The 19,507-nt window shown below is 38.4% G+C and overlaps 1 pseudogene; it reads right to left on the reverse strand.

Annotated features, from left to right (window-relative positions):
- Window positions 1-16,780: 16,780 nt before the first annotated feature.
- Window positions 16,781-16,964, reverse strand: LOC114887354 (annotated as a pseudogene).
- Window positions 16,965-19,507: the final 2,543 nt, after the last annotated feature.

Below are 19,507 nucleotides of genomic sequence, written 5' to 3' on the forward strand. Positions count from 1 at the left end.
CTGCAGCTGCTGATGTACACTCAAGAACTCTTTTGTGTCTACTGCAGTCTGCAACTGCAAAATGCACGTTCTATACCCACAGAGTCACCAAATGGACAGTGGGACCTGTATCTCACTCTTTCTCCCCAGATCTCATCGACAAAATCTAAATCACGTTCAAAAATATGAAGAAGGCTTTATAAAATCAGATAGCCCAGAATAGAGGTTGGAATTTTTCATTAGCAGAGTGGGTGAATGTGTTAGAATGGTAATGGAGTCGGATGGTGAACTGAGATATTTAGATGGCTAAAGGGATGGAGTGTGTAAATAAATACTGGTTGCCCCCCAATAACACTTATTCTCTTTGATAGCAATAAAATCCCATTTGTTCAGTGGGATACATAGCTTTCCAGAATATAAAAAAAAGAAAAGAAAAAGACATATCCCAGACTCTCTTGCAGCTATGTATGGACATGAGCACAAGATCACAACAAATGATGTGAGGAAAACAAAATGTGCAACTTCCAGGCAATATTCCTAAATTGAGGAAATTTATACTTCTTTCTTGCAGGCAAAAATGTGTGTGAAGCGATAGGCCATCTTCAATCATGTATAGATGGCAATGCCCTAGGGAAGACAGAAGACAGAAAAAACCTGGGTTCCTAACATCATGGACCCAACCCTGCCTAGCCTAGACTATGATGTGATATCAAAGACAGACTATATTTTAATTTGCTGTTATTTGGAATCTCTAGTACAATAGCTGAACCTGTAGCCACACTAATAAGTTTGACAGTATACTTGTAGTGTAGCAGGTGAGCAGGATATATCAAAATACTCCAGATAGTTCAGAAACATCCATAAGATCTACCTATAACAAAATCCTTTCTTTAATATTCTAATTTTTTAACAGATTTGTCTCTGAACAGACTCTGAATATCTGACTTTGGCTTGGAAGTCCCTTGGAGCTTCCTCGTGAAACGAATTATTTTGAAAATACATCTGATCTTACAGAGGAGACTTTACCGGGTGTGAATTCCTAACGTTAAACCTTTCACACCGAAAGATGGCGGAGGAGTAAGATGTGGCGATCACCTTCCTCCCCACAAATACATCAAAAATACATCTACAGGTGGAACAACTCCTACAGAACACCTACTGAATGCTGGCAGAAGACCTCAGACCTCCCAAAAGGCGAGAAACCCCCACACACATACCTGGGTAGGGCAAAAGAAAAAAGAAGAAACAGAGACAAAAGAATAGGGACCGGACTCACACCAGTGGAGGGAGCTGTGAAGGAGGAAAGGTTTCCACACACTAGGAAGCCCCCTCACTGGCAGAGATGGGGGTGGTGGAGGGGAAGCTTCCAAGCCTCGGAAGAGAGCGCAGAAACAGGGGTGCGGAGGGCAAAGCGGAGAGTTTCCCAGAGGATCGGTGCCGGCCGGCACTCACCAGCCCAAGAGGCTTGTCTGCTCACCCGCCGGGGCAGGCGGGGCTGGGAGCTGAGGGTCGGGCTTCGGAAGTCAAATCCCAGGGAGAGGACTGGACTTGGCTGCATGAACACAGCCTGAAGGGGGCTAGTGCGCCACAGCTAGCCAGGAGTGAGTCCGGGAAAAAGTCTGGGACTGCCTAAGAGGCAAGAGACTATTGTCTCAGGGGCCCCAAGGAGAGGGGATTCCCTCCCTATGTGCCGATAGAAGGCAGAGCACTGCCTCAACAAGCTTCAGAGAGGGGCGCGAGCAGTGGCCATCAGCGCAGGCACCAGAGACGGGCATGAAACGCTAAGGCTGCTGCTGCAGCCACCAAGAAGCCTGTGTGCAAGCACAGGTCACTCTCCACACCTCCCCCAGGAGCCTGTGCAGCCCGCCACTGCCAGGGTCCCGTGATCCAGGGACAACTTCCTCGGGAGAACACACGGTATGCCTCAGGCCACTGCAAGGTCATGCCGGCCTCTGCCACTGCAAGCTCACCCTGCATTCTGTACCTCTCCCTCCACCCATCCTGAGTGAGCCAGAGCCCCCAAATCAGCCACTCCTTTAACCCCCTCCTGGCTGTGTGAACAACAGCCACCAGAGGGCAACCTACATGCAGAGTCAGGGCCAAAACCAAAGCTGAAGCCCAGGAGCTGTGGGAACAAAGAGGAGAAAGGGACATTTCTCCTTGCAGCCAAAGGAGCAGCAGATTAAAACTCCACAATCAACATGAGGTGCCCTGCATCTTCGGAATATCTGAATAGACAACAAATCAACCCAAAATTGAGGCAGTGGACTTTGGAAGCAACTGTAGACTGGGGTTTGCCATATGTGACTGACTAGTTTCTGATTTTTATGTTTATCTTAGTATAGTTTTTAGCGCTTGTTACCATTGGTGGATTTGTTTACTGGTTTGGCTGCTCTCTTCTTTTATACTTTTTTATTTTTTATTTTAATAATATGTCTTAAATTTATTTTGAAAACGATTTTATTTTATTTATCTTATTTTTCATTCTTTTTTTTCTCCCTTTTCTTCTGACCCTTGTTGCTGACAGTGTCTTGGTCCTCCAGCCAGATGTCAGGCCTGAGCCTCTGAGGTGGGAGAACCAAGTTCAGGACACTGGAACACCAAAGACCTCCCGCCCCCACGTAATATCAGTTGGCGAGAGCTCTCCCAGAGATTCCCATCTCAGTGCTAAGACCCAGCTCCACTCAACAACCACCAAGCTCCAGTGCAGGACACCCATGCCAAACAATTCATGACCAGGAATACAACATCACCCATTAGCAGAGAGACTGCTTAAAATCATAATGAGATCACAGACACCCCAAAACACACCACTGGACTTGGTCCTGCCCACCAGAAAAACAGATCCAGCCTCATCCACAAGAACACAGGCACCAGTTCCCCCCCGACCAGGAAGGCTACACAACCCGCTGAACCAACATTACCCACTGGGGGCATACACCAAAAACAATGGAAAGTACAAACCTGCAGCCGGTGAAAAGGAAACCCCAAACACAGTAAGTTAAGCAAAATGACAAGACAGAGAAATACGCAAGAGATGAAGGAGCAAGGTTAAAACTCACCAGACCAAACAAACGAAGAGGAAATAGGCAGTCTACCTGAAATAGAGTTCAGAGTAATGATAGTAAAGATGATCCAAAATCTTCAAAATACAATGGAGAAAATACAAGAAACATTTAACAAGGACCTAGAAGAACTAAAGAGCAAACAAACAATGGTGAACAACACAATAAATGAAATTAAAAATTCTGTAGAAGGAACCAATAGCAGAATAACTGAGGCAGAAGAACAGACAACTGACCTGGAAGATAAAATAGTGGAAATAACTACAGCAGAGCAGAATAAAGAAAAAAGAATAAAAATAATTGAGGACAGTCTTAGAGGCCTCTGGGACAACATTAAATGCACCAACATTCAAATTATAGAGGTCCCAGAAGAAGAAGAGATAAAGGGACTGAGAAAATATTTGAAGAGATTATAGATGAAAACTTCCCTAATACGGGAAAGGAAATATCAATCAAGTCCAGTAAGTGCAGAGAGTCCCATACAGGAAAAATCCAAGGAGAAACATGCCAAGACACATATTAATCAAACTATCAAAAATTAAATACAAAAACATATTAAAAGCAGCAAGGGAAAAGCAACAAATAACACACAAGGGAATTCCCATAAGGTTAACAGCTGATCTTTCAGCAGAAAGTCTGCAAGGCAGAAGGGTGTGGCAGGACATATTTAAAGTGATGAAAGGTAAAAACTTACAACCAAGATTACTCTACCCAGCAAGGATCTCATTCAGATTCGACAGAGAAATTAAAACCTTTACAAACAAGCAAAAGCTAAGAGAATTCAGCACCACCAAACCAGCTTTAAAACAAATGTTAAAGGAACTTCTCTAGGCAGGAAACACAAGACAAGGAAAAGACCTACAATAACAAACCCAAAATAATGAAGAAAATGGTAAGAGGAACATACATATCGATAATTACCTTAAATGTAAATGGATTAAATGCTCCAACCAAAAGACATAGACTGGCTGAATGGATACAAAAACAAGACCCGTATATATGCTGTATACAAGAGACCCACTTCAGACCTAGGGACACATACAGACTGAAAGTGAGGGGATGGAAAAATATATTTCATGCAAATGAAAATCAAAAGAAAGCTGGAGTAGCAATTCTCATATCAGACTAAATAGATTTTAAAATAAAGACAATTAGAAGAGACAAAGAAGGACACTAAATAATGATCAAGGGATTGATCCAAGAAGAAGATATAACAATTATAAATATTTATGCAACCAACATAGGAGCACCTCAATACATAAGGCAAATGCTAACAGCCATAAAAGAGGAAACAGACAGTAATAAATTCATAGTAGTGGACTTTAACACCCCCTTTCACCAATGGACAGATCATCCAAAATGAAAATAAATAAGGAAACACAAGCTTTAAATGACACATCAAATAAGATGGGCTTAATTGATATTTATAGGACATTCCATCCAAAAAGAACAGAGTACACTTTCTTCTCAAGTGCTTATGGAATATTCTCCAGGATATATCATATACTGGGTCACAAATCAAGCCTTGGTAAATTTAAGAAAACTGAAATTGTATCAAGTATCTTCTCCAACCACAACGCTATGAGACTAGATATCAATTACAGGAAAAAAAGTGTAAAAATATACAAACACATGGAGGTTAAACAATACACTAGTAAATAACCAAGAGCTTACTGAAGAAATGAAAGAGGATATCAAAAAACACCTAGAAACAAATGACAATGCAAACACGATGGCCCAAAACCTATGGGATGCAGCAAAAGAAGTTCTAAGAGGGAAGTTTATAGCAATATTATCCTAACGCAAGAAACAAGAAACATTTCTAATAAACAACCTAACCTTACACCTAAGGCAATTAGAGAAAGAACAAAAAAACCCCAAAGTTAGCAGAAGGAAAGAAATCATAAAGATCTGATAAGAAATAAAAAAGAAATGAAGGAAACAATAGCAAGGATCAATAAAACTAAAAGCGGGTTCTTTGAGAAGATAAACAAAATTGTTAAAACATTAGCCAGATTCATCAAGAAAAAAAGGGAGAAGACTTAAGTCAAAAGAATTAGAAATGAAAAAGGAGAAGTAATAACTGACACTGCAGAAATACAAAGGATCGTGAGAATCACTACAAGCAACTATATGCCAATAAACTGGACAACCTGGAAAAATGGATAAATTCTTAACAAAGTACAACCTTTTGAGGCTGAACCAGGAAGAAATAGAAAATATAAACGACCAATCACAAGCACTGACATTGAAACAGTGATTAAAAATCTTCCAACAAACAAAAGCCCAGGACCAGATGGCTTCACAGGTGAATTCTAACAAAATTTTAGAGAACAGCTAACACTTATCCTTCTCAAACTCTTCCAAAATATAGCAGAGGGAGGAACACTCCCGAACGCATTCTATGAGGCCACCATCACCCTGATACCAAAACCAGACAAAGATGTCACAAAGAAAGAAAACTACAGGCGAATATCACTGATGAACATAGATGCAAAAATCCTCAACAAAATACTAGCAAGCAGAATCCAGCAGCATATTAAAAGCATCTTACACCATGATCAAGTGGGGTTTATTCCAGGAATGCAAGGATTCTTCAATATACACAAATCAATCAATGTGATATACCATATTAACAAACTGAATGATAAAACCCATATGATCATCTCAATAGATGCAGGAAGGCTTTTGACAAAATTCAACATCCATTTATGATAAAAACTCTTCAGAAAGTAGGCACAGAGGGAACTTACCTCAACATAATAAAGGCCATATATGACAAACCCACAGCCAACAACGTTCTCAATGGTGAAAAACTGAAACCATTTCCACTAAGATCAGGAACAAGACAAGTTTGCCCACTCTCACCACTATTATTCAACATAGTTTTGGAAGTTTTAGCCACAGCAATCAGAGAAGAAAAAGAAGTAAAAGGAATCCATATCAGAAAAGAAGAAGTAAAACTGTCACTGTTTGTAATGACATGATACTATACATAGAGAATCCTACAGATGCTACCAGAAAACTACTAGAGCTAATCAATGAATTTGGTAAAGTAGCAGGATACAAAATTAATGCACAGGGCTTCCCTGGTGGCGCAGTGGTTGAGAGTCCGCCTGCCGATGCAGGGGATGTGGGTTTGTGCCCCGTTCTAGGAAGATCCCACATGCCGTGGAGCGGCTGGGCCCGTGAGCCATGGCCGCTGAGCCTGCACATCCGGAGCCTGTGCTCCACAGTGGGAGAGGCCACAGCAGTGAGAGGCCCGCATACTGCAAAAAAAAATAATAATAAAAATTAATGCACAGAAATCTCTGGCATTCCTATTCACTAATGATGAACAATCTGAAAGAGAAATTAAGAAAACATTCACATTTACAATTGCAACAAAAAGAATAAAATACCTAGGAGTAAACCTACCTAAGGAGACAAAGGACCTGTATGCACAAAAGAACAAGACACTGATGGAAGAAATTAAGATGATATAAACAGATGGAGAGATATACCATGTTCTTGCATGGGAAGAATCAACACTGTGAAAATGACTATATTACCCAAAGCAGTATACGTATTCAATGCAATCCCTATCAAACTGCCAATGGCATTTCTCACAGAACTAGAACAAAAAAATTCACAATTTTTATGGTAGCACAAAAGACCCCGAATAGCCAATCTTGAGAAGGAAAAACGGTGCTGGAGGAACCTGGCTCCTGGACTTCAGAATGAACTACAAAGCTACAGTAATCAAGACAGTATGGTACTGGCACAAAAACAGAAATATAGATCAATGGAACAGGATAGAAAGCCCAGAGATAAACCTACGCACATTTGGTCACCTGATCTTTGATAAAGGAGGCAAGAATATACAATGGAGAAAAGACAGCCTCTTCAGTAAGTGGTGCTGGGAAAACTGAACAGCTACATGTAAAAGAATGAAATTAGAGCACTCCCTAACACCATACACAAAAGTAAACTCAAGATGGATTAAAGACCTAAATATAAGGCCAGACACTATAAACTCTTAGAGGAAAAAACATAGGCAGAACACTCTATGTCTTAAATCACAGCAAGATCCTTTTTGACCCACCTCCAAGAGGAATGGAAAAAAACAAAGAAACAAAAAACCAAATGGGTCCTAATGAAACTTAAAAGCTTTTGCACAGGAAAGGAAACCATAAACAAGACGAAAAAAAGACAACCCTCAGAAAGGGACAACATATTTGCAAACAAAGCAACTGACAAAGGATTAAACTCCAAAATATACAAGCAGCTCATGCAGCTCAATATCAAAAAAACAAACAACCCAATCCACAAATGGGCAGAAGACCTAAACAGACATTTCTCCAAAGAAGATATACAGATGGCCAACAAACACATGAAAGAATGCTCAACATCACTAATCATTAGAGAAATGCAAATCAAAACTACAATGAGGTATCAACTCACACCAGTCAGAACAGCAATCATCAAAAAAAAATGTACAAACAATAAATGCTGGAGAGGGTGTGGAGAAAAGTGAACCCTCTTGCACTGTTGTTGGGAATGTAAATTGAAACAGCCACTATGGAGATCAGTATGGAGGTTCCTTAAAAAACTAAAAATAGAACTGCCATATGACCCAGCAATCCCACCACTGGGCGTATACCCTGAGAAAATCATAACTGAAAAGGAGTCACGTACCACAATGTTCATTGCAGCTCTATTTACAATAGCCAGGACATGGAAGCAACCTAAGTGTCCATCAACAGATGAATGGATAAAGAAGATGTGGCACATACATACAATGGAATATTACTCAGCCATAAAAAGAAATGAAATTGAGTTATTTGTAGTGAGGTGGATGAACCCAGACTGTGTCGTATAGAGTGAAGTACGTCAGAAGGAGAAAAACAAATACCGTATGTTAACGCATATATATGGAATCTAAAAAAAAGGTTCTGAAGAACCTCGGGGCAAGATAGGAATAAAGATGCAGATGTAGAGAATGGACTTGAGGACACGGGAAGGGGGAAGGGCAAGCTGGGACGAAGTGAGAGAGTGGCTTGGACTTATATATATTACCAAATGTAAAACAGATGCTAATGGGAAGCAGCCACAGAGCACAGGGAGATCAGCTCGGTGCTTTGTGTCCACCTAGAGGGGTGGGATAGGGAGGGTGGGAGGGAGACGCAAGAGGGAGGGGATATGGAGATATATGTATACATATAGCTGATTCACTTAGTTATGAAGCAGAAACTAACACACCATTGTAAAGCAATTATACTCAAATAAAGATGTTAAAAAAAAAAAAGAAAGAAGGAGGGGATATGGGGCTCTATGTATATGTATAGCCGATTCACTTTGTTATACAGCAGCTACTAACACAACAATGTCAAGCAATTATACTCCAATAAAGATGTTAAAAAAACAAAACAAACAAACAAAAAAAGCTTCCGTATCACTGGACTCTACTTCTCTTGTATTTCGCTCAGTAATGGAGAGCATGTGAAATAATCATCGGTCCTCCTATTTGCCACAGTCTCTAATATTAAGTGATATTTTTCTCCATTACTGGTGTTTCCTTGTGTTAGTAAAGAACTCATAAGAGTAACTGAAGGACATGACAGAACAAGCCATACGTAACCCCTTAGGATAGGTAAATATTTCTAATTCTAATAGCAAACCCATTGGGAGTTCAATAATTATGCCTTTATAAAGTAAAACACAGTTTTTATAAGTAATAAAGATAGTAATCTGGCTTCCACGTTCTGCCTTTGCCTTATTTCTCAATTGGCTCTGAAACAAGTTAGAGGAAGAAGAGATAATTATTTAATCATTCAAAGGCACTAATAACCTCCTTCCTTCTATCTCCAATTATCCTCTCTACCTCATAGCTTATGTTCTCTCACTTTTTTATCACACACCCCACTCCCTCCACCTCACCTCATTCCAATCCTATCCTCTTTTTTTAATGACCTGAATGAAGGTTTACCATTTCCTAGAGGTGGTGTGGGTGTGCAGATTCAGACATCTTGGTGATTCTTTATCTAGGGTGTCTCAGGGGTCATAAGACCACTGCCAGGTTCAGTGATTCACTAAGAAGACTAAGAGGACTCAGCATATAGTCATACTCATGGCTGTGATTTATTACAGTAAAAAGATACAAAGCAAAATCAGCAAAGGCAAAAGGCACACGGAGCCAAATCAAGAAGGAATGAAAGACAAGCTTCCACGAGTCCTCTCCCAGTGGGTTCACACTGTATGTGCTTAATTCCTCTAGCAATGAATTTTGACAACACATGTGAAATGCCATCTACCAGGAAAGCTCACTAGAGCCTCAGTGCCTGGGGTTTTTATTGGGGACTGACTACTTAGGCACTTTCTGCCTTGCATATACCAAAATTCCAGACTCATAAAAAGAAAGCAGGTGTTCAACACAAACCATATTGTTTGTTCACTTAGTTGCAATGAGCCACTCTCAAATCTGAGAATGGTAGGGATTCTCCCAAAATCCAAGTTTAGGCACCAGTGAAGAGTCAACTTCACAAACAAGCCTGTCTAAGGACAGCAGTCTCAGGTCTGTGTTAATCTTCTCTGCATACAGGGTATGTGTGGTCCAGAGACACCCTTTAAAGGCACTTTATCATAATTATATAATGGGCACTTAATATCCTAGTACTATGTGAGGCATACTAACAAAACAAAGAAACTGAGAGCATTGTTTCATTATCTAAAAGGAAAAAGTTAATTACATAAGAAAAAGAATATAGAAGAAATCATTTATATAACCGAATTTACCTTCATTACTCTCACAATCTATAATTATATTTAATTCATCAATTATTGAAAATCCCCATGAATTTAAATCACCATGCCTACATGCATCTTATTATGTCCCAGAATACTCATAGTACACTGTCTTCAAATTTTCCTTTATAGAGCTCCCATGATGAATTAATGAGTTCTCTAATAAAATGAGTTTGTTTGTGGTACACTCCCAGAAACTAAAGAAAAGTGTGATTTGGGGTATTAATACCAAACACTTAGTTATTATTAGAAACATTATTTCTTTTCATCTCTCTAGAAACCCTATGATATGTATATTCTATTATCCTTCGACAACAAATAATGCGAGGCCCGAAGAAGTAATATGATCAAGCTCATCTAGTAAGTAAAAAAATCCCTGGTGGTCCAGTGGTTAAGACTCTGAGCTTCCAAGCTTCCACTGCAGGGGGCGTGGGTTCGGTTTCTGGTGGGGGGACTAAGATCCCACTTGCCGCGTGGCTGAAAAAAAAAACAGTAATGAGCTGACCAAGGCCTGAGTCTAAAGCGAATAGTTAAATAATTCTGATTTTTGTTTTTTTAATCTAAAAATTGGACAATAATGCCTATCTCCTGGGGGGCTTTCAGTAAAAATTGAAGAAGATTATACGTAAAATGCCTAATACGATGCTTTGGCATTTATCACACTATCAATAAATAATGGTAGTTGTCATTTGTCTGTTCCATAGTCACTGATAACACCTACCACCTAAACCAGTTTCCTAATGAACAGCCACTAAGTGGCCTCTTTGGGAGAATGAAAACAGTTTATAGGATACTGAAGCAGTAGGATTATCTTTAGGGTTAAGATTTGGCTTAAGAACCACGCTTCACCACCAAGGTCATAATTTGAGGAGAAAAAGAAAAGGAAAAATAAAATTAAACAATGATTTTAAAGAGGGCAGTAATTTTTTCCTTATTTTTCCCGAAGTCTAAACAAGTAATAATTTAAATAGGTCAGAGAGGAAAATGAGATATGAGAAAAAAAACTGCACTGTGCCTCAAGTTAAGTCCTGAAGGAGACTATTCATAAAATGGAGATTGTCTCCAATACTACTGAACCTTTTTGTTAGAGGACTTGATTAGCAGAAGAGTCTAGATAAGAAACCAACTTCTTTTTTTATCTCTTTTGGATTTAAAATAACAAAAACATAGGAAACTATTTAAAGGATTCTTGTTATTTCCAAGCTATGTGTTACAATCTGGCTCCCTACAAAACAATCTCACATACATACGTCTTGGAAATAAGTTATATAACCATCTCTTGTACAAGTACACATATGCCGGACATAAAATCCCATATTTCTGTTAGGATTTAATACTGGCTCAGAAAATATTTTTGGAATCCACACATACAAAGAATAATTACATCCTAGATCCAGTCAGTATAGAGTTTACATAGTTTCTTATTTGCTTTCTGTACACAAGAATTTAAATGTGTAGGTTTGCATGCCTATGTCCTAATAAATGACATTTGATAATTATGAAGCTAAAAATAAGCAATTATTTCAAATGGCCACTTGATGAGTAACCTAAAGTAAACAATCAAGAAAAATAAAATAAGCAAGATAGCTCTTAAAAGTGCCAATTATTGTCATGGCAGCAATGATGCTTTCACCAAATCCATCATTACTCCAGTTAACGACTGGTGAGTAAGAGCACAGATGACTTTTTCTTTGGTCCAGAAAACTCAGGACATTAACCAACGAACTGACCATTAATCCCAGGTAATGTAAAGGCCAGCTTTCACAGGATCATTGCTCAAACAATCTTCTATTCAAACATTAAGTGTAGTTCAGACTGTTAAATCTATAATAATTAAAAAATATTGGTGCATTTTTACAAAGAAGCCTGGCTTGGAGTCAGTTAATTTAATGTTGCATTTTCTTAATACAGCATCTAATATCCTCAGTTGTACACCTGACATGTAACTTACAATGTCTGGATCATAGACTTTTAGCTACTTCTTGTAAATTACTAATACCGTATTCATCCACCATCTGAATTGACTGCAAATTATGTTAAAACAACAACAGATGTTTCATCAAAATCAAAAGGGATAATGAAAGAAATTATATACTTATAATTTTTAGAAATATGACTAAAAATAACCATGCAATAAACATTTAGAAGTGATCCCTGGAAATATAAATACTGTGCTAGTAGATACGAATATCTGCAATTAATAAGATGACTGGAAACAAAATTTAATTATAAGAATTGAATGTTGATGTTCCAAAGAAAATGTTTTCATGGACAGGCTAAATGTCCAATAATAGGAACTTTTCTGCTACCTGTATTTAAAGAAATAGTATTTAGCCATTAAAAATGATACTGCAAGTATATGCAGAACCATTTAGTTAATTGGCTAATTAATTGATAATTTTCAACTTAATTGGCTTAGAAGATGTTTGCTATATATCGTTAAGTAAGAATCTAGTGTAAGAAGAATGTGCATAATATGAATTATACAGGGAGACGAACCAACATATCAAGAGTATGTACGATATGAGAAAGAGGGAGGCAGGTAGGGAGCAGAAGGGAGGGACAGAGAGAGAAATGAACACCATCCGGAAAAAATAACCATGAAGGTGTGCACATCTCACAGTCTTCATTTCTGGGGTAAGGGAAGGAATTATATGTTCTGTTTTGTTGTTTTTTATTATTACTTATCTCTTTCAAATTTCTTTATAACGAAGATGCACTGCTGTTTTAAATTAGACAAACGAACATAATTTTAGCCTCAAAAAGATGTATGCACTTGATAGTCATCAAACAATAACTAAGAAATATCACATCTCTGAGGACACAGAGCAAACTTAACCCAGTTGAACTTTTCTACCACTGACCATTGCAGCCACTCTGCCCTGGACACCTGCCACTTCGTGATAAACATTAGTCAACCACTAACACTGCAGCACAAGAAAGAATAGACCATGGGTGTCCAGCTGTCACTGAGGACCCTTTGTGTTGGTGAAAGGTGAGATGCACGCCTTCCAGATCAGGAGAACTATTGGCATTACTATATAGGCAGGAGGTGCAGCTTAGTCCTACTGATACATTTCATTTAAACAAAGAAACAAAGACCACTAAATGGAAGACAGTGCCTCTTAATAATGTCCCTCTGGCATTAATAATGAGAACCACTTTTATCATGGGCTCACTACTAACACCAACAGTGAACAAGTTGCTTGTGGCTTACAGGGTTAAACAATTGTCCTAATGACACCCAGCCAGTAAGGGGCAGACAGAATTTGAATTCAGGAATTTCTAATTCTAAAAGTCTTACTCTTCCCATCCTTTTGGAATAGAAAGAATTGGAATTCCTTAGGGCCATTCTTCAAGCTATATCTCCTTTATGGACAAAGCACAAGTCTCACTGTTATTCTCAATAAATGAGAAAGTGTAACTTGGGTACTATTTGAGCAAAACTTGGGGAAAATAACTAGATGGCCTACAATAAGAGTATAATAAACAGAGGCATTCATATAATGAGTTATTATATCATGTAGTCATTAAATATGATTTTGAGTTTGCAATAACAGGTACGTATTTGTTCCATTTTAATACTAATAGTTAACATTTCTTTTTGAAAACTAACCAGGTACTAGGCATGTCCTAAGCACTTTCCATGTATTACCTCTTTTAGGTCCCATAAACGTCCTATGAATTAGATCTATTCAGCCTTATTGTACAGATGAGGTTAGTAATATACACAATTTCTCAGAGCTGGAAAACTGTTAGCCAGAATTTGAAATCAAGAAGTAATAAATGAGTGGGACAAAACATTGCTAATAAAGTATTATCAAAACTGCATTAAATGCATAAAATAAAGTCTGGGATGAAATATGCAAATATAATGATAATAGACGTCTCTGCATGGCAGGATTTTAAATATTTTCTCCATCTTCAATTCTTTCAAATATTTTCTCTTTTTCTACGATGAAAATATACTATTAGGTTGACTCATAAAAATATTCGCAGTTTTTATACAGCAAAAATGTATGGATGTTGCCGTTTTTGTATAGTTCAACCTAATTAACTTTATGATAAGAATCTTTCATTTATAAAAGAAGATGTGGTACATATATACAATGGAACATTACTCAGCCATGAAAAGGAACGAAATTGGGTCATTTGCAGAGATGTGGATGGACCTAGAGTCTGTCATACAGAGTGAAGTAAGCCAGAAAGAGAAAAACAAATATTGTATACTAACACACATATGTGGAATCTAGAAGAATGGTACAAATGAACCTATCTGTAGGGCAGGAAAAGAGACGGAGACGTAGAGAATGGACATGTGGACACAGGGTGGGAAGGGAAGGTTGGGACGAATTGGGAGATTAGGTTCAACATAAATACACTACCACGTGTAAAATAGCTAGCTAGTGGGAACCTGCTGTATAGCACAGGGAGCTCAGCTTGGTGCTCTGTGACAACCTAGATGGGTGGGATGGGGGGGTGGGAGGGAGGGCCAAGACGGAGGGGATATATGTATACATATAGCTGATTCACTTCATTGTACAGGAGAAACTAACACAACATTGTAAAGCAACTATACTCCAATAACAAAATTTAAAAAATAAAATAAAATAAAACCCCCAATTCCATTTGTTAGAAAAATAAAAAATACACATCTGAGCTTACTCAGACACTGATGTCTGCTATCTTAGTGACATGAGGTATTCAAGAAGAATGAGTCCCAGACGGAAGCAGCCCAAGAGAATGGAAGCTTTCTACCCCACATTACTATTATTTGTTCTCTTTGAATTCCTCACGGTGCCTGGTCAGTGCTTTGTGCCAGGGACACTCAATCACCATTACACGTTGACAGATATTTGTACAGTGAATGATCCACATCCCAACTGGGCTAATTTCCTTAAGAGGTTATGGTATGGCCTCTCCGAATCCAGAGAGAGTCATGTTGGGCATTCTCTAGAGCCACTGCACTCTGAGATTTATTGAGGGATAACAGCTGGAAGAGAATTTATTGAGGGATAACAGATGGAAGAGAATGAAGCTGCCTCTAATCAATTCATTCTGTCAATGCTGAATGACTCCCTCACGTTCCCAACCAAGTATACTGTCCACTGTCGTATTTATGCATGACTCAGTCTAACATCCTGCTGCTCAGTCTAACTACAAAATTATTGAACATGCTGACAGCCAGACCTATAATTAGTAAAGCAGTGGATCAGAGGGCATCAGAATGATGCTTACTGAGATACCTCATGTCACATGCTTGCAATGATGAAATACATTTTGCATTAGTATGAAAATAACTTAAAAGATGTTCTTTCAATTCTAGAACAGGTAAGTGTGACTGAAGCTCTCTGTGAAATTTTATGGAAAGTATTTCATCGGTTCCTAGAACATAGCATGTGACTGACTAAACAGTGATTACTGGTGGTATTATGTTACTGTGATGTATGTATGTATCCATAGAGGTAATCTGTTAATAACAGTGATTATTACTTATCCAAGTGCCTCTGGAGTATGTAGTCAGCTCTGCAAAACCACTTCATCTCAATCAAATTCTGTACATCTCTGTTCTTCAATCATTTTCCCATCCATCTTTCACAGGAAAGAAAGGATCATTAAGAGGTTTGTCCAAAACTCATACAGGTATCCAGAGGCAGATCTAATACCTAAGCTGATTTTTTTCTCATCAGCAACATGCCTGAATATAACTCTAAAAGGTAATATTTATTACTTTGTTTGCAGAATGAGTCCAACCTGCAGCAATAACTTGTGAGCCAATCAAAATGCCATCATATTTATGGTGGGAGCACATCAACTATTTGGTGATCAATTGCCTTGAACTCTTTCTTTCTTCCTTCCTTCCCTTTCCTCCCTCCCTCACTCCTTCCCTCTCTCCCTCCCTTCGTTCCTTCCTTTTCTCTCTTCCTCTCTTCCTTGCTTTTCTCTTTTTCTTCCACTCTAAATACTTAGAAGTAGAATATGTGTACTTATTGCCCTTCATTTCTGCTTTATATGATTTCTCTACATGCTCCCCTAAAAACACCATGTCCTTTGAATAGCATATCATATGACTATATGTCCGTAAATGCTTCTTTATTAAAGTCCTCTTATTTTCCCCTAGATAATCATCTTAATGGAGTCTGGCTGCTTCCATTCTAGCATTGATATGGCCATTTTACTGAAAGCATCCAGTAAGGTTTTTTAAAACTACATTTGATCATTTTACTCTTATGCTCTAAACCTTTAGTGGTTTTCCACTACCTTCAGGAAAAAAAAAAATCTTATTATTCGTTTGTTTTAAAATCCAAAGTACCAAAGAATCAACATTGTGAAAATGACTATACTACCCAAAGCAATCTACAGATTCAGTGCAATCCCTATCAAGCTACCAATGGCATTTGTCACAGAACTAGAACAAAAAAATTCACAATTTGTATGGAAAAACAAAAGACCCCGAATAGCCAAAGCACTCTTGAGAAAGAAAAACGGAGCTGGAGGAATCAGGCTCCCGGACTTCAGACTATACTACAAAGCTACAGTAATCAAGACACTATGGTACTGGCACAAAAACAGAAATACAGATCAATGCAACAGGATTGAAATCTCAGAGATAAACCCACACCCATATGGTCACCTTATTTTTGCTGAAGGAGGCAAGAATATACAGTGGAGAAATGACAGCCTCTTCAATAAGTGCTGCTGGAAAAACTGGACAGCTACATGTAAAAGAATGAAATTAGAACACTCCCTAACACCATACACAAAAATAAACTCAAAATGGATTAAAGGCCTAAATGTAGACACCATCAAACTCTTACAGGAAAACATAGGCACAACACTCTATGACATAAATCACAGCAAGATCCTTTTTTCTTTTAAAGGTTAAAATAAAAATTCTATTTTGTTGTCATTATAAGACAAAACAGAATCTAGCATAAGTCAAGGAAATCTATTCATACTTCAGGTCCTTCTCCTCCAGGAACCAGCACTGTTATTTCCATTTAACAAAATTTGATCTAATTTAGTAATTCTTCTTCCTTCTGGTGTGATTTGAAACTCAATGACAGCTTCCAGTACCATATTGACAAAGTCATCAAATCCCATAAGTGTGCAAACAATCTCCTTATCACTCTTCATCACAATGTGAATCCTTGATCCTATACCCTTGTCCACAAGCTCTAGAGGGAGAAGCTGAGACAGGATGCTGGTTAGCCACCGTGGCTATGCCAGAAGTGGTCTCGCAAGATCCTTTCTGACCCACCTCCAAGAGGAATGGAAATAAAAACAAAAATAAACAAATGGGGCCTAATGAAACTTCAAAGCTTTTGCACAGCAAAGGAAACCATAAACAAGATGAAAACACAACCCTCAGAATGGGAGAAAATATTTGCAAATGAAGCAACTGACAGGATTAATCTCCAAAATTTACAAGCAGCTCATTCAGCTCAATATCAAAAAAACAAACAACCCAATCCACAAATGGGCAGAAGACCTAAACAGACATTTCTCCAAAGAAGATATACAGATTGCCAACAAACACATGAAAGAATGCTCAACACCACTAACCATTAGAGAAATGCAAATCAAAACTACAATGAGGTATCACCTCACACCAGTCAGAATGGCCATCATCAAAAAATGTACAAACAACAATTGCTGGAGAGGGTGTGGAGAAAAGAGAACCCTCTTGCACTGTTGGTGGGAATGTAAATTGATACAGCCACTATGGTGAACAGTACGGAAGTTCCTTATAAAACTAAAAATAGAACTACCATATGACCCAGCAATCCCACCACTGGGCGTATACCCTGAAAAAACCATAATTCAAAAAGAGTCATGTACCACAATGTTCATTGCAGCTCTATTTACAATAGCCAGGACATGGAAGCAACCTAATTGTCCATCAACAGACAAATGGATAAAGAAGATGTGGCATGTATATAGAATGGAATATTACTCAGCCATAAAAAGAAATGAAATTGAGTTATTTGTAGTGAGGTGGATGAACCTAGACTCTGTCATACAGAGCGAAGTACGTCAGAAGGAGAAAAACAAATACCGTCTGCTAACACATATATATGGAATCTAAAAAAAAAGGTTCTGAAGAACCTCCAGGGAAGATAGGAATAAAGACACAGATGTAGAGAATGGACTTGAGGACACAGGAAGGGGGAAGGGCAAGCTGGGACAAAGTGAGAGAGTGGCATGGACTTATATATATTACCAAATGTAAAACAGATAGCTAGTGGGAAGCAGCCGCATAGCACAGGGAGATCAGCTTGGTGCTTTGTGACCACCTAGAGGGGTGGCATAGGGAGGGCAGGAGGGAGATGCAAGAGGGAGGAGATATGGGGATATATGTAAATGTATAGCTGATTCATTATGTTATAAAGCAGAAACTAACACAACATTTTAAAGCAATTATACTCCAATAAAGATGTTAAAAAAAAAAAAATCCAAAGTACCAGACCTTACTCTTTTCCGATTTTAAAAGATCCTCCTATTATTCATTCCAAACTAGCCACATTCCCCTCACAAGCTAGTTTCTGCCTCAGGAACTTTGCACGTGTTAGTAGCTCTGGCTGGAACGCCCTGGCCTGGAACTTTGCTTTATTGGTTTCCTCATTTTCTTCTGGTTCCTACACAGATATCATGTTCTCAGAGAATCCTTCTCCAACGATCCCATGTTAATAGCTATCTATTTCTTATCATTCCTTATTACACTACTTCATGTTTCTTCACAGCACTTAATGTACTTTTCATTATTTAGTTTATATTATGTACTTTTTTTCTCTTTTTGCCTTTATTTTGTTTTCTGCATTGAAATGTAAGGTCTATACAAGGTCAAGATGTATCTCTCTCTTGTTTAAAGGTCCATCCCTCTTACCTAGAACGGCAACTGCCACACAGTAGATATTCAGTAGATATTTATTTATTGAATAATTTTTAAAAAATAGGTCAAAAATAATTATAGAGAATGTGACAAGTGGCTTTATTTTCTTCTGTGTAACTCGTTTAAAGCTTAAAGGCTGAGTTTCAAGCCTTAACATACAACTTTGACCTTTCTCTGATATCTTCCTCTAAGTCCATTAAGAAGTTTCAGATTTCCTTTTTATCCAACTTTTGAAGAGGAAATTGTGAATACTTAATGCCTACTTCCTGTGTTTTCATAAAGAAGAAAGAATTCCCTAGATGGAAAGGAACCCGTAAGGTTTCTTTCACCAGAACTCTTCTCCCTGGGAGGAGGAATGACTTAGCTGATGAAGAGATAGAGAAAAGGAACACGGCCCCTGTAGCTCAGTACGCTGAGATTTCATTCAGGGGGACCCATCTTCTTCTCAGAAGTTTGTTTAACATTTTCTCTCCTACAGAGGCAGAGTCTGTCCCCAGGCCTGGGGTAGAGACAGGAGTTGGGTTGGAACGGAGATGAGAACGATGTAGTCATATCTCTGACAGACTATTTAAGTTTTTTTAGTTCAGGGGTGCAGGGTTTATATTAGGAAATCACACTTTGATTGCAGGTCAAGAAATATTCTCAGAATTAGTTTTATTAGCGTCGAACCTGATATTTAATTTTTTACCTGTCTGACTCCTATGTTTGATTTTTCAACTATTTCAGGACTCAGAGTGAGAAGAGGACAACAGTTTATTTTTACTCCTAAAACCTGAACACATATGCT

Source organism: Monodon monoceros, unplaced genomic scaffold (genome assembly GCF_005190385.1).
Source record: "Monodon monoceros isolate NGI ecotype Baffin Bay Population unplaced genomic scaffold, NGI_Narwhal_1 Super_Scaffold_7, whole genome shotgun sequence".
NCBI lineage: Eukaryota > Metazoa > Chordata > Mammalia > Artiodactyla > Monodontidae > Monodon > Monodon monoceros.